We start from the raw sequence: 16,902 nt of genomic DNA, 5'->3' as shown, positions 1-16,902 counted from the left end.
TCAAAACTCTGAATATTTCTGATGGTCCTTGGAAAAATCTTCGATCATTGCTCCAAAACTTCTTTGGAAAATATCTTAACAAATAAATTATAAGCTTTGATGGTTCTTGAAAAATAGTTTAAAGTTCCCCGATCATAGCTCTAAAGGCCCTTTCAAAAATTCTTAAAGGACTTTGTCAAATAACTCACCTCTGCTGGTCCTTGAAAAAATATATTTTTTAGAAAATGCATGTTGGTGGCGCTGAAAGTGCTTGAAGAATATATTCTAAATAATTCTACGATCCTTGCAAGAATATTTTTAAATTATGTTTAAAAAACCTTGGGTCTATTAAAAAGCTGAAAGGTTCCCTTTAAAAAATTAATAAATTTTCTAATTTTGTTTTTGTCATTGAAGGATATTGTCCACAAAGTTATATCAGACGGTCCTTAAAAAAAAAAATAAATTTAAAAATCCTTGAATAAAATATTCTAACTGTCCCATAAAAATATTCCGAAAATATTTTTGCAATGATCATGGGATTATTAATCTATGAACATTTCTAAACGTCTTCGAAAAAATAGTTTAATAATCCACGATCATAGCTCGAAGGGTCCTTATAAAATCTAGATTTATTTGTTTTTCGTCCTTGATGGATGTTCTTTGAAAGAACAGAAAAATACCTCCGATGTACCTTGAAAAAATATATATTTAAAATCGAGGGCATTGCAGGTTCTGCAAAAATATTTTAAAAAAATCCACTATCAAAGCTCTGAAGGTCCTTGAACAAAAAATCTTTAACCATCACATGTCAACTTCAGGCTATGGAGATATTTTAACAAGTATTCTTAATAAACAAAAACGAAGACCAAAAAAAATTTTTTTGAAAACTCCAAATCCATAGCTTTGAAAAAAAGTAATATAAAAAAATCCTTAAAAAATATTTGTAAGACCCACTAGTATTTCCCTTGAAACATTAGGTTTATAATTGTGGATAATATTCTCATATAGACCCTTAAATCTATACTCAAAATTTCAGTTATAATTGCTCGGATTATCCACATTCCTTAAAACCCCTAAAAGTCCTACAAAAACACGTTTTTAAATATCTTTTTTGTATGTCCATCCCAGTAAACCCACTTCCCTAATGGTGGGTAACCTAAAAACTTGTAAAGGACCCCTTGGCCCTACAATTGTTCCATTTCTCAAGTAACTACACATTCACTTTCTATGTTTAAGCTCTTAGAATTGTTATTCCAGCCGCCCTCATCCCATTCCAAGGATTGCGAAATAAATGCGTGAACTCCATCTTAAGTCCATGACGATGCTTGATGAGGGCAAGAACAAATATTTTTTTCCTTTGTGTTTATTTAACTCGAAGCACTTCAGCTAAGCGGAACAAGGCTTTTGCGAATAAAACTTTAAAGTGCAAAATACACATACACATACATTTTTCAAAAAGGGAGTTGCCATTGTAGCTAAATTTGATGAGAAAATAGTTTTCGCAAAAGGCAACCAAAATCCCAGTCTTCCTGAATTAAGTTACAAAACAACTGCATTTGAAGGAAAAATTGTACAGCTAAAAGAAATGAATGTTTTTATACCCTCCACCATACATAGTATGGAGGGTATATTAAGTTCGTCATTCCGTTTGTAACTCATCGAAATAATCATTTTAGACCCAACAAAGTATATATATTCTTGATTTTAAAAGAATTTTTAATGGATTTTATTTTTTTGAAAATTTTCCAATTCGTTCCAAATAGTGGAGGGTATTCAAAGTTCGGCCCGGCCGAACTTACTGCTTTTTTACTTGTTATTATTGCTTTTAATTGGGTTCATTAAATACTTTTCTGATTTGGGCGGGAATTCTTATTTGAAAATCTTTTTTCCCTGTTCATTAAGTATTTTTAAAAAAATCCAATATAGACTTGAAATATTAAACCCATATTTCTTTAAAAAAAATATTAATAACTTTAACTGCAATTTAACTTCGCCTACCCCATTTTGGTCGACATCTCGCAAACTAATGGCAATACTGTCCCCTGTTTTTTTTTTATTATTTCGCTAAGGGAAAACTGAAAATAGTAGTAGTTGTTGTTTTAAGTTTTCTCTTCTTTTTCTATTTGTTTCTTAATGAAATATGCCACCATGCACCCCGACACGACGAAGAAGAAGAGCAACAACAACAACTGAACAATAAAACTAAGTTTTTGTTTTTAATTAGTTTTGCTTTCAATTTCTGCGTTGTTTTTGTTTTTTTTTTTTTCATAAAATTTTCTAACAAATGTAGGTAACCTACTTCGTTGTGTGTGAAAGACGGTTGAAGAATGAAACAGCTCTAACGCACTTTTGATGTTGGCTGTTAAAAGCCAGGCTAAGAGGAACAATGCTATAGAAATGACCAGGAAAGGGAAGGCCTGTTAAGCGACCTAGAGCCTTTGGCAAAAGTTTTTAACTCTTGAGCTTTTAAAGTAAAACGTTTCATAAGCGAAAAAATTTAGTTTTCTTTGTTTCGGCTACAATTGACCGTCTGCAAATGCCAGGAAAGATCTAAAGTTAAAGTTAAAGGAGTTAAACGGTTGAGAATTTCTGGGGGAGAAAAATATCATGGGAAATAAGTTGTAGGGAAAAGTGGGGGAGAAAAAAATTTTGGTTTTCCACTAATGATTATAATTGGCAAAAATAGAAAAATCCATAATAAACGGTTAAATGTCAGATTTAAGCTCTTATGATGGACACCCAAAACATTTTTTTAAATAAGTTTATAGTTATTACATATCGGTTTATTACGCCAATTTTTGACAAATATGTAGCTATTTCTTACCCCAAGAAGTCGTTTTATATGTTCCTATTTACCGATCTTAAGAGGCCCGATATTTTTAAAAAGTCCAATAATATAGGAAAAAAATATTAAAAATCCACAAAGAAAGCGTTTATGATCCTTAAAAATCCACGATCAAACCCTAAAAAAAATGCATTATTTTAAAAAAAATCCTCTGAAAAAGTACCATTTGTAGCTATGGTGTTGTTATGTTATGTTATAATGATATGATATATTGGTTCACGTTTTCATATAGCCTTCATATATACCAACTGTGGCCTCCAAATCAAATTTGAAATTCCAGCTTTATCCTAAGACCCAATCCCAGATTTATTACTATAATTGTCGTACAGTTATACTACGCATGTCCAAATCCACCCCCTTTTCTCCATCTTATATACCGAACTTCACAATTCCATGATAATTCGGGATTCCCATCACTCAATACCATATTTAGTACCACTTAGTACTTTTCGAACAATTATAGTACACACTTCTAAAACCATCTCCATATCTTAACCACAGACATCAACAGTAACATCTACATCAAATTTCACGATTTCAAATTTATTCCTTCACCCAATACAAAAATTAAATACCATTTAGTATTTTTCGAACACATTTCCCAAAGCACCTGCTTCTCTCCACCCAAGACACCAACAGTGACATCGATAACAAAATTTCAGAATTTTATGTCTATGAGGTCTATTCCCTCACCCAATACCAAATTTTTCGTACAACTTTAGTACACTTTTCTAAAACAACCTCCATATTTTAATTGCAGATTCCAACAGAGACCTCAATATTAAATTTGAGGATTCAAGACCCATATCTTTACCCAATACCAAATTTAGCACAATTTAGTACTTTTCGTATAAATATAAGACACACCACGAAAACTCAAACACAAATACCGAGAGATACAACTATAGTACAAATCTCCAAAATCACCTCCATATCTAAATTTCTGATACGAACAGAGACCTCAATATCAAATTCGAGGATTCCAGCCCTAAGACTTCATAAAATACCACATTTAGTATCACTTAGTACATATTTTTGAAACCAACTTCATACATAAAACTTACTTTCCAACCTTGATTTTGATACCAAATTTCCAATATTTTCAATTTAAAAAAATCCAACAATATATGTAAAATACAAATCCTTTTCATGGACCTTCTACTTATAGCCTCTTTACTTTTATGTCACATTACAATTAAACATGAGCAAAAACAACCTCTTTTCCCCTTACCTTTAATTGCAACTTCAAACCAGAATCGTTTTTGCCAACACCAAATGTTGAAGCAACAATAAAAAAACACATTATCCCCAGTCGTATGTAACGAAACATAAAACGAGAGAGAAAACAAAAGAGAAAATGATATTAATTATGTTGCCTGATAACAACGACAACGAAAAAAACATCAAGAGACAGATAAAATATTAACTTAATTTAGATAATTAACAGTAACGTCTGCTGTTGTACGATAAGCATTTGCTCTTTCTTTGGTATTTCCCTTGAGGTGGTAAATAATAAAAAAAAGGGAAGGGCCAATGCTAAAGCGGAAGAAAGTGAAATGAAAATAATAATTGCTGACCACAGATTGTGCACAAATGTAATCAACGGCCAGGCGAAGTAATTGCAACTGGAGTTTTATCATTTCAAAAGATGACTTTGGTGATAAAAACCTGGATTTTGGGAACTTTGCACTCTAAGATTAATAAGAGCAATGTAACGGGATGTTTTCATCATATACATTAATCACCAAATACATCCGCACCCATTGTATAAATAGTAATACCAAAAACCCCCGTATTCGTTAGTCGCATAATACACAATTCAGGTTTCAGCAATATACCCGTTACCGCATAAGGCAAATAATTCTCATTAACTTGGTAATGCCAGTCACACATAGTGTTCGGTTTGGGTTACGATGAGACAGGCTTGCAACTGTATGGGGCTTTACAAAACGTAGTTAGTAATTTCTTGAATAATTTTTTGTCCTCCGACTATTTATTAGTTTGGAATACCTTTTCCAAGTCTATCTCTTACTTAGTTCAGTGGCCGGTATTAATTCATACAGGGGCTTCGGTTCGTTGTTTCGCAGTAGTTTTGGATCGCTGTTCCGTAGGAGCTTCCTTGTACTTTATCAAAGCTCAAACATTGATAGTGGCATAGAGGTGGTCAAAAGCCGTAGTGCTAGCTAGAATAGTTTCCAAACCATTGCACAGTGGTCGAGGTCGTATGGGAACAGCGGCCAAAAATACTTTCAGTGCAGATATCAATATGAATCTTTGGTTATGGTACCTTGATGGGATAAATATAAACAAGTTAAAAAGTATCATTCGGTATTGCCGACAGATATATACCCTCAGCCTGTGTTCGATTATTTAAATATAATTTGACTAGTGTTACAATTATTCAAATGTTTGACCCTCTATGGAGCAGGTTCCGGAAGAATGGGCCAATATTGTATATTTCGTATCGGACCCAAAAATATGATATAAATATTCCGACGTTCCTGGTATGGATTATATCGACTAACTCCTTCACTTTATAGGAAATATGTAATAATTTTTAGAAAATGTTAAAATGTTACAAAATAGAATCTACCGAAATATTCCACATTTATACTTCATCTGATAAAAATAAAAATATTGAGCGGAATCTTGGGCAACATTGCAAAGGATATTTATGTCCAATTTTATGCGAAATCGTAAGTTCCGATAAAATTCATATTTATATCAGGCTTCTTATTGGGAGAAATATTTGAGCATAGCAAGTAGTAAAGAATTTTCTAATTGTTTCGAAAGTTATGACAGATAGAATTATTGAAAATTGTGACCCCAGAAGGGGTTGGTTTTCCAAAATCTTGAACCCTATGTTTGGGGGAGATGATTCGATCTATATCACCTTTATAACAGATCTTGTGTTGATAGAAATATTGAGAGTCTAAATGGAATCGGATATTAATTTGGCGTTTTATGAGATTTATGGGTATTCAAAATTTCGACACTTTGTGGGGGAGGTACCAGGTGGAGTAGACCGATACATTCCATGTTAACGCCAGATCTTGGGTTTATAAAAATATTGGAATGTGTGAAATTTTAAGACGTTCGGATCCTTACATTACATTTTATAAGAGTTATAATTATCCAAAATTTTGACCCTTTGTGGGGGAGGTCCCTGATGGAGTAAACCGATATTGTCCATTTTCGCACCGGGCCTAGCACTTAAGCAAATATTAGGATTCGCAAAGTTCGAGCAAAATCGGATCATCCTTTATCTTTCTGTGCAGAAAATATATTTTTTGAAAATTTCGACCATTTGTGGGGAAGGTACCAGAAGGAGTGGACCGATGTATTCCACCTTCAAACCACACCTTGGGTTAATAAAAATATTGGGATGTGTGAAATTTGAAGACCATCGGACTCTTACTTCACATTTTATAAGAGTTGTTATTATTCAAAATTTTGACCCTTTGTGGGGGAGGTACTTGATAGAGTGGACCGATATTGTCCATTTTCGCACTTGACCTAGCACTGACAAAAATATTAGAATTCGCAAAGTTGGAGCAAAATCGGATCATCATTTCTCTTTCTATGCAGAAAATATATTTTTTGAAAATTTCGACCTTTTGTGGGGGAGGTACCAGAAGGAGTGGACCGATATTGCCCATCTCCGAACTCGATCTAAGTTTGACAAAAATATTACGATGTACAAAGTGTGGACCAAATCGAGTACTTCCTTCGAGAGTTATCGTGCGCACCAGCCAGCCAGACAGACAGACAGACAGACAGACAGACGGACGGACGGACGGACGGACGGACATCGCTAGATCGACTCCAAATGTTCTGAAACGGATTTGGTCCAAAGAGACCTAGGGTCTAAAACCGTTATTTCGACTAGGCACGTTTTGACCGTATCAAATGATATATACCCTCTGTAGCCATATGGCTGAGGGTATAAAAATGTGACAAAATGGATATGGTCGATGCATGTTTTGGCATGGTCCCATATAACGTACCTCCCGAATAAGGGTTATTTGCCCAATTCTTGTCACATTTCTACACCAGATTGTAATGTTATTTGACATTTTACGTTCCAAGGAGCTAAAAAACAATCTAACTGAAAATTATTTGGAACAACCCGCCATCAGATAGAGCCCCTTGTAAGGTACCTCAAAAAATAGAAGCATTTTTTATACAAATCAAGTCCAAATTTGATTATTTTTTGTAAATAAAATGTAATAACAATTTAATGTAAAATTAAATCAAAGATAAATTTTGCACAAATAAGTAGTTTTACTTAAGGCCCTATTGAAATTGGATATAACCGGTCAAAATTTAGGTATAGCTCCCATATATATTCGTCCAATTTGCCTTATATTGTGCACCAAACTCGTAATATCAGCCCAAATAGTATGGAATATACGTACGACCAGATGGGACCTGAAAATAAGTATACCAAAGTTGACCGAAATCGGTTCAGATATATATATAGTTCCCATATACATTGTTCATCCGATTTGTTATTTTTGTCCTCCGCAGCCGTAATATGCACTCTGTGACAACGATATTTGGGGATATATATCAAATATAACTCAGAAAAACCCTTTCTAAATTTTATCGAGATCTGTTAATATTTGGACATGGCTCAAATATATATCTTCGCCTTGTATTGTACACCAAACGTGTAATATTAGCCCAAATCAAATTTAGATATAACTCTCATATATATCTATCCGATTTCAAGTTAATTGTGCACCAAATGGATAATACAAGCCCGAATTGAAAAGGCGCAAATGCCTCAACAAATTTAATAGATATCGATTCAGAGGAGGATATTCCTCCCATATATTAGTTCCTTTGGACTTTTAATTATTACTATAATCATTGTTGGTATGATTTAATTCTCACAAATTCCCCATTAAAGTCGGCCCCGCTCGACTTTAAGACTTTCTTTACTGGTTATTGTTTGGTAAGGTTCGCTGCCCATTATAAAAGGGTCAGAGCTAAGAAGAAGACGGTTAATAAGATCTGTGTGCCATGGATATAAATTTGTTAACTCTTTAGCAGTTTCCAGTGCAAAGGCCTTACAATTTTCGACATATATATTATACCCAGAGAACAATGCTTGCAACATTGTTGAACACCCCTCAATTACATCCTTATCAATCCCTAACAACAAAAACATATTCTATTTCACTAGCACCATAGAACTGACAAAATTGCAGCGAATTCACTTCAGTATATTGGGCATAACGTACACATCTGACAAAATCTGAAAGTTAAATTAGCACTTTTAGAATCTTAGGACCATTACTAATGGCGTGAAAAAAATCACATTGGAGGATTCAGGGGGGAAAACAATTAAAACTTTAACTGAAATCCAATTTTATTTTCAAAATTAATCTTAAAGGCAACTCAGAACACTCACATCTTCTATATTATACACATATACTAAACACACAAATTACTGCACTAAAAATAAGTTAATACCTTGCTTTTCAATAATAATGCCAAGATTTGTAATTTTAAAATGTATTTAATTTTGTAATACAGTTCTATTTTTACTCCACTTTTTCTCTGATCCCACTGAAAAAAACAACTAACTACATTTGTACACATTTGACAATAAATATCTGATTTTCATTTTTTGAATTTTGGCCAATGGCAGCGACCACTGTGCATTGGTGACAACCCAAACATACCAATAGTGAGCTGCCGAACTCGAACGAATCTCAACACTTCTCGGTACATCTGGACAGCTGCCCCCGAGCGTATTAGAAGTAAGAGCAAAGATCAGGTCTGCAGGCAGGTCAAGTCCGTAGAGGAGTATATCGGTCCACGACATAGTATAGTATAGCCCCCCATATAACAGTACCCGCCGATATTCGGTATTTTGATGCTTGTAGACAAATTTTTCAATGAAATTGTTTGAAAGCAGTTCCTTCTGAGTACTTCGCCTCTAGAAGAATATTGTAAATATAGGTCCACGATATCGTATATCCCCCATTTAACTGTACCTCTCCATATTCAGTATTTGGATGATTTTATCTAAATTGTTTTTTGGATCGTCTAAAAATCCATACTAGAAGTTTTTTCTAAGCACTTTACCCCCTGGAAGAGAAATGTCTATATAGGTCCCCGATATCGTATAGCCCACATACAACTTCATTATTACATTATTCATCGGAGTTGTTTCAAATTTCGTATTAAGATTTGTTTCAAATGACATATTAAGGGTTGGTAATAGTAACTGCAGTCTACGACAGAAAATTGTCTACGCAGGTCCAGGTCTTCGTATAGCCCCATATATCAGTACCTCCCTATTTTAGATATTTTGACGAATTTGGGTATAACATTCACCGAGATTGTTTGAAATTTCGTAATTGAAGTTCCTAATAGCTACAACAGCTTGTGACAGAAAATTGTCTACCCAGGTCCAGCTCTTCGAATAGCCCCGATATAACGGTACTTCCCTATATTCGGATTTGTTTTTCAAGTTTCGTATTTGAATATAGTAATGGCTTATGATAAGAGTTTCCTATGCTCCACGTCTAGGCCCCTATATAACGGTTGCTTAAGATTTTAAAATAATATTTAAGGGATTTTATTTTTTTGAAAATTTCCAAACTTGTTCCACATGGTGGAGCGTATTCAAAGTTTGATCCGGACGAACTTACTGCTTTTTTACTTGTTTTTGTTTTTAGTATATATTTTTATTAAAAAAAATCATACACATATTTAACAAATTTATTTTGTTTTCTCTTGTAGGTAAGTTTCCCAAAATTGTAATTTTCTAAATGTAACAAGTAAGTAAAGAAGTATACTAAAGGATAAGTAACTTATTGCAATTAGTTCGCCAAAGAAAGTTTAGATTTATTCACAACGCTTGGTTTACTTTTCTAGAAAGTCCATGTCTATGAAAGTACCACCTTTTTCTTAAAATTATAAAATTACAAAATTTACATATTTTATAAAAAAAGTATAATTTTTAAATATTATTTTCAAAAAATGTCCTTCAATATCGCTAGTGCCTAATTTCCTCCATTTCGATGGGGAATCCTAATATACAATATAGTCCACAAGACCACATCGAGAGTAAAGAGAAAGCAAAAAGTTAATTGTTGCAATTAAACGAAACACAAACAGTTGAAGACATAAGAAAACAGTCAAAAAATAAACTTTACACCAAACCCGTGATAAAGTAAATGGGGAGCTCTCACTCTCCCTCAGAGAAAGTCTATTTAATTTTTCGCTTTTGTTCTTTACAAAGCTGCTGCTGTTGTTATTTTGTTCAAGCAAATAACAAGCAATAATAAAAATAAGAATTTTAGTTAAAGGTCATAACAATTGTCTTTTGTTTTATGCCGCTTTTGGTTTAGGACCTTTGGGTTACAACCAACAAACACAAATAATAATACTTTCACACATCCCCGGCTAATAAAGATTTGCTCAATAATGCTAATGACCTTTGAGATTTATCCCAGTAAAGTATCCAACAATGTGTTCAGTATCTAGTTTAAGGCACTATAACAAGGTATAATAAAAACCAAAGAACAAAGATAAACATTCTTAACAAAAACAAAACTTTCTGAAAGAAGATGTTACAAAAGGAAAACAGTGATGGCCAAAGATCACAAAACAAGAAGGACTCAAAGGGCTAACAAAAGTGAGAGTAAAAAAAATAAACTTTAACTAAACCAAATGACAATTGTAAACTAAGCGAAGATTTCACAGCCCTGGTCTCCAAGGAACCATTTAAGGACAATAATCGACACACAAAGGACTTTGCATTGTCTCCAAAAATCATCGTTTTTTATTTTTATTATTAAAGACCCTCTTCCCTCTTCATTGTTTACAATCGAAAGCCACATTCTTCGGTGCTTATCATGAATACCAAAGGACATAACCCCCACATGGCTCTTAAAACTCCAACAACAAAACACAATACCAGTGGCCAAAACAAATTAAGGCATCCTTATCTTTTGAAAAATACCTGTAGATGTCTAGTCCTTACCTTGAGGCCTCCTTTTATGCAGCTTACCACAAAAAGGTCAAAGGTATTTTTTCGTTCCTTTGAAAATACAACAAAACAGGAAATTATTAAGTGTTTTCATCTTCTAAGAAAGTCTATCAAATATCCACTTATTTTTTTTTTGCAAAAAAAAAAACGTAATAACCCAAAAGCAAAAATTGTATAGGTTCTCTTCGTCCTCCTAATGTATGAAATTAATTACTTTTGGCAGGAAGTTTGAAAAGGTGTTCCTTAATTTGGAAATAATTTTATCTTGATTCATCAAATTTTGTGTTCCTTTTTGTCTTGTTTCGAGATAATGGTAGAGGATATAATGTGTTTAACTAACAGGCGATGAAGCGAATGATAGGATGAGGAAACCAATTTCCAGGTTGGAATTTAATCAGCATAATTTTTTTGTTTTTTTTTTTTATTTCACACTGTAAAGTCCTTTCCTATTTTCTTTTCTTTTTCAAAAATGGCCAGTTTTTCCTAAATTATTCTCTCATTTCCCCAAAATTATCTCTATTTCCCTATCTTTTCCTCTCGGATTGAACAAGCGTTCTCTTGTTTTCTCTCACTCTCATAATCATATTCGCTAACGTATGTTTTTAGGCAGTTGTTAACATCTATGATTAAACCCTACGACATTTCAGGCCTTTACGTTCACTCAATGCCAAATGTGGTAACATTTACTATTTTTCGTATAATTTTTTTTCTTATTTGTAGAACTACCTCCGCATCTCAATCCTAGTAACCAACAGTTATCACAATATAATATTTCACTGTTTCAGAACTAACCCCTTATCCAATACCAAATATAGTGTTTTTTCAAAACCACCTGCATATCTCAATCCCAAATACAAACAGTGATCTTGTAATGGACTTTTTATCCCCCAAGACTCAATTCAAATACTTATTTTCTTGCCACAAAAATAACGTTCACTAAACTTTATTATCGCATGCGATTTTCCTTGTGTATATTATTAAATATAAACAGTTAACATATGATTTGGTTGGGCTATCAATTTCAATATATTGTTGTATGGACAGAGCATATGTCACCTAAATTGGGAATGTCAGAGGAACTTCCTTTTCTGTTTTAATCGGCCAACAAGAACGGACATGCCTAAAAAACATCAACCCGATTTAATCAGCGAAATCTAAAATACACAAACTTTAACGTGTGAAAAGTATAAATTTTGCCAAAATAGGCATACGACAATTACCATATTGGTTGGTTACAGGAGGAGATTACGTGCATCCATCTTCTTGGTTGAATCGGCATTATACTGTCCAACACACCCACTAAATTTATACATTGAATTCACGTTGAAAAGATAAGAAAGTTGTCGTTTGAATTCTGGTTGCTACAAATTGATTAACATCAATAGGCGTCAAATTGTTCCGGCTACTCATCCTTTCTTTATTGGACATTTTGCACGCTTCGGATTACCCTAATGTTGGGGCGAGTCTGCAGATCATAGAAGGCAGAATCTGTAAACCAGTAGGCAGACAATTCCAAAACAACTGAAACAGAGAGTGACAAAATTCCAATCAAAAGGCTACAAAACTACATGTTAGGCATAACAAACACCTTCAGCATAAGAAAGGAAAACAAAACGAACATCTCCAATTATTTCTACAGAATCAGACTTCGATCCACGTGTGCTAAGAGTCAAGAGCAAGGTTCATCATTTTGAGACTGTACCCCGAGTGCAGAACACCGTAACGATCGCTAACTTTAAGAATTTTCCAAAAGATTTGATGTTTTAGAAAAGATTTTTTTTTATCGGTGAACCAAAAGTGTACAATCATACAAGTGGACAAATTGTGCTTCGAACGAATTAATTGTTTCAAATTATCTCCAGATAATTCAGTTGATCATTTAAGAAAAAAAAAATTTGTACGTATATGAGGAATGGACAAATTTGCATGAGTGTATACCCTATTTGCCTTTAAACTTAGCCTAATGTGATATAGCTCAAAAGAAGAAAAAAGGACAAGCGAGCTACATAACTTTAATTTTGTTCCAGCAATATCCACGGAAGCTGATATTGGAAAGGCCTCTCCATCATCACCATCCAGTGTGGGTAAGTTTTTGTGACCTTTATAATTCTTTTATTGATACTGTCGTGGACACGTATTAGAAGGGGGTAAGGGAGCTGTAACATCATTCTTCTTCTTTACAACCTCTCACGTGTTCGAACGCATTATTCCTTTTGAATGAATTTTTTTTGAGCTCTGTCACTGTTTCATGAATGAAAGAAAAAAATATGCCTTTCTCTTCCCTTTTGTCTTAATTCAAAGTCAAAGCATTATGTAATGTAAATTTGTATTGTAAAGTATTCTTCATTCATACTTTGCACATTTCAGTGATCTTTTTTTTTCCTTATATTTGTACGTTCATGCAACTCTCTTGAGTGATAGTAGTACTCTAATGAGTGACATTAGTTTTGTTTTTACTGTCGACGAATGGAATTTTTTGAATTCGTCGTTTGTTTTGATTATTACTTCATTCATAATTATTGTGTTTGCCTACACACCATATGTAATCATTCTTAGAGTACTATTATCGTATATTATCTTTTCTAGTATTTCTTTACCCTACAATAGGCTATTTTGAATATATTACATACTTTTTAAGAAAAATTCATTATTAATTTTAATCCATTACTCCTATACTAGTATAATGAAATCTTGTATTAAGCAAAATGAAATGAATTAATAAAAAATGTCGTTAGAACATAATATGTCGTGCTAAAGAGTTATTCATAGAGTTCTCAATTATGACGACAGGAACTATGGATTGAGCTAATAATTTCCAGCTTAAATAAGGGGTCCATCAAATATAACCGCCGAATGGACTATGGAATGGGAGGGTACAGAGGCGAGGCACTCTTCTTCATCTTGAGTAGCCCTAAGATTCTTGACAAATTGCGACCAATATAACCATCGTTATCATTCCTGGTTTTCTTTGTTTTTGTATTTTGATAATGATTAAAATTTATTTTTAAACATTCTATGTAAATTGTTTTATAATGTAGTTTCAAATTAAAGGGAGTTAAATTATTATTGTAGTGGTGATCAGAATATAGGAAGGTAAGGATTCGAACCCCCCCAGCCGACTGCTTTGCTAGTGAACCAGAACTCCCACTATCCTAACCAATCCTATTGACATTTGTCTTTTTGAAATAAAAAACATAACGATTTCAGTAGAAATAGTATGACTTTAATTTGTTCATTACAATAATTGGCGCCCAACGTGGGGCATGTAAGGATGGTATCCTTTCTTGCTCATTTTTCAATAATTAGTAGAGTTCTTATATCCATACCACATAAAGTGAGGGATCAATGATTTGGTAAAGTCTCCAGAAGAATTAATATTATCCCTATATCGGAATATTAGCTATTTGAGGATCAAAAGGTCGAATAGGCTAACCATATAGCTGATTTTATGTGTTTTATGGTAGCCGGATCCAGGATGTTGAACCCGAACTTTATGAAAGCATTGAACCTTTTGGCATACTTTACATTTTTTGCATTAAATTATCAGCAACTGTTTGTATATGGAATACAGGAATTGTGCTGTTTGCGAACTCCTGTCCTATCGCAACTAGAAACTTAGTTTTTTCAAAAGATGTGAGTTTGTAAAATAGGTAATGGTTCCATAGACAAGTTTTTTTTATCCCTATATTGGTCAAAATAGTCTAGAATCCTCTTTTCTAGTCTGTCGTCATAAAGAGAACTCTAATTTATGAATTTGCATACAATAATTTTATATTTATGGTGTGAATTTCCCACCTTTATCTAGAACCAGTACTTAATATTTATATAAATTTTCTACTCAAAATGTCACTGGAAAGAACCCCGCCTAGGGCATCCGCGGTTAATAATGATGCTGATTCGGTAAACATATGTTCAATTTGTAACGAAAATCTATTGGAGGACCAAAATTGTCTGATAATTCAAGAATGTAATCACATATTTCATAAAATTTGCATCGAAACTTTCCTAGCTACTAGTTCACAATGCCCTATATGCAAACGATCTTGTCAACTCTCCGAGTTGCGAGCATATAACTTAAATTTAATATCTAACCAGGCATCTGTGTTTGATTCTCCTATTCAGATAAATCCACCTAATATTCCCACAGCCAAGCCTAATGGACGTGGAAAGCCAAGAGGGGCTAAAGCATATAACACACGTAGCTACACAAGAAACCTATATAATGAAGGTCCAGCCTCCTTGAACGTAACCCAAGAAATTAATAGCACCGAAAATGAATATCGGCCAAGGAATTCGGCAGACCAAAGTTCTGTTCGAAATAATTTTCCTCCAAATCAACGAAACAATAAGCCGAATGTAGACTATGAATATATCAATCGAATGATTGAAGAAAATGTGTCCCGTTTAATAAGTTCCCTCAATATTACTCCTTCCTTGGGAGTAAACCCCACCATTAATTCAGAACGTCCTCTCGAAAATCCGGGAAGGAATACACCAACGGCTAACCGAAATGTCTTCTATAAGAATGATGTGCCAATTCAGGGGCAAAGATCGGCAGAGCCTGGTGCCCCTGACCAGAATTTGAATAATTATTCTAATATATCCACAAACTTTCGTTTACCTTATACAGTTGACAAAATATCCGCCATTATACAAGGGTGGAACCTTCGTTTCGATGGTTCACAAAGTGGTTTGAATGTAGACGAATTTTTATATCGTGTGAAGTCTCTAACTTTAGATTATTTCGAAGGAGACTTTTCTCTCATTTGTAAGAATTTACAAATCTTGCTGTCAGGTCGTGCAAGAGAGTGGTTATGGAGATATAGAAAACAAGTCCTCATAATAAAATGGGAAGATTTCTGTCAAGCTTTTCGTTCTCAATATGCTGATTTTAAAACTTCTTCGGACCTAAGAGAAGAAATTCGAAATAGGAAACAAAAGCCGGGAGAAAACTTTGATGTGTTTTTTGACTCCATATCGTGTATTATAGACAGGCTAGATAACCCCATGACAGAAACTGAGATAGTCGAGACATTAACTAGGAATTTGCGGCCTGAGATTCGACAGGAACTTTTGTATATTAATATCAGCTCAGTTTCACACCTTCGTCAATTGGTGCACAAGCGTGAAAATTTCTTAAACGACTTACATGTTCGGAGGAATATGAATAATCGTCAAGATCAAAACCCGACAACAAGAAGACAATTAGCTGAAATAGATTATGACGGAATTGCTGTGGATTATGAATCACAGATCGAGAATGATGCAGCAATTAATGCTATAAAAGCGTCCTCGTACCAATCTCTCTGTTGGAACTGCGACGGTAAAGGTCATCACTGGCAGGACTGTGTTCAGGATCGCCAGATATTTTGTTACGGTTGCGGGGCTAAGAAAGTATATAAGCCAAACTGTACAAAATGTAAATACAATGCGGTTTATGGCTCAAAAAACCACCAACCTTCTGTTCCTCCAAAGGAACAGATATAGTACTGCCATCTTTGCCTAGCAATTTATTAAAAAAGAACTTTGAAGATTCTATAAAACCTGATGTACCTAAATTACTTACTAACCCGCTTGTATCTCAAAGACTTTCAAACTCTGTCGATGATAATTCTGTAGTTGAACATGTTTTATTTCCCCGTCTCCCTTACCATAAAAGATTGGAAAGGTATATTCAAAAACGCAACGAAATTTTCAACGTTGATTATGTAGACTTCCAATTCAATCATAAACCAAAACGATCAACTTTGCGCTTTCGTAACTATTTTAAACTAAAAAAACTGTCCCGGAAATTTCTTATATCAGCTATAATTGCAAACCCCAAAGACAAGCGTTTTTATGCTAAAATATCATTTCTTAACTTTACGGAATATGGACTAATCGACACCGGGGCAAATATAAGTTGTCTTGGTTCCGATTTGGCCCTGTCCAAATTTCCAAATTATACCAAATGCAAGTCATTCGTTCAGACCGCAGATGGTAATTCCCAAATGGTAATAGGGTGGATCGACGTGCAGGTGCACTTTAAAAGTCAATCTCACAATATAAAATTTTTCCTAATACCATC

General features: G+C 33.9%; 1 protein-coding gene across 2 annotated transcripts in view; it reads left to right on the top strand.

Moving 5' to 3' along the window:
- The window catches only part of LOC101899616 (netrin-A), a 235,520-nt gene that overhangs the window by 94,507 nt on the left and 124,111 nt on the right, over positions 1-16,902 (top strand). The gene's annotated exons all lie outside the window — the stretch shown is intronic.

Source organism: Musca domestica, unplaced genomic scaffold, assembly GCF_030504385.1.
Source record: "Musca domestica strain aabys unplaced genomic scaffold, Musca_domestica.polishedcontigs.V.1.1 44, whole genome shotgun sequence".
NCBI lineage: Eukaryota > Metazoa > Arthropoda > Insecta > Diptera > Muscidae > Musca > Musca domestica.
This window is presented reverse-complemented; position numbering and strand designations above follow the sequence as displayed.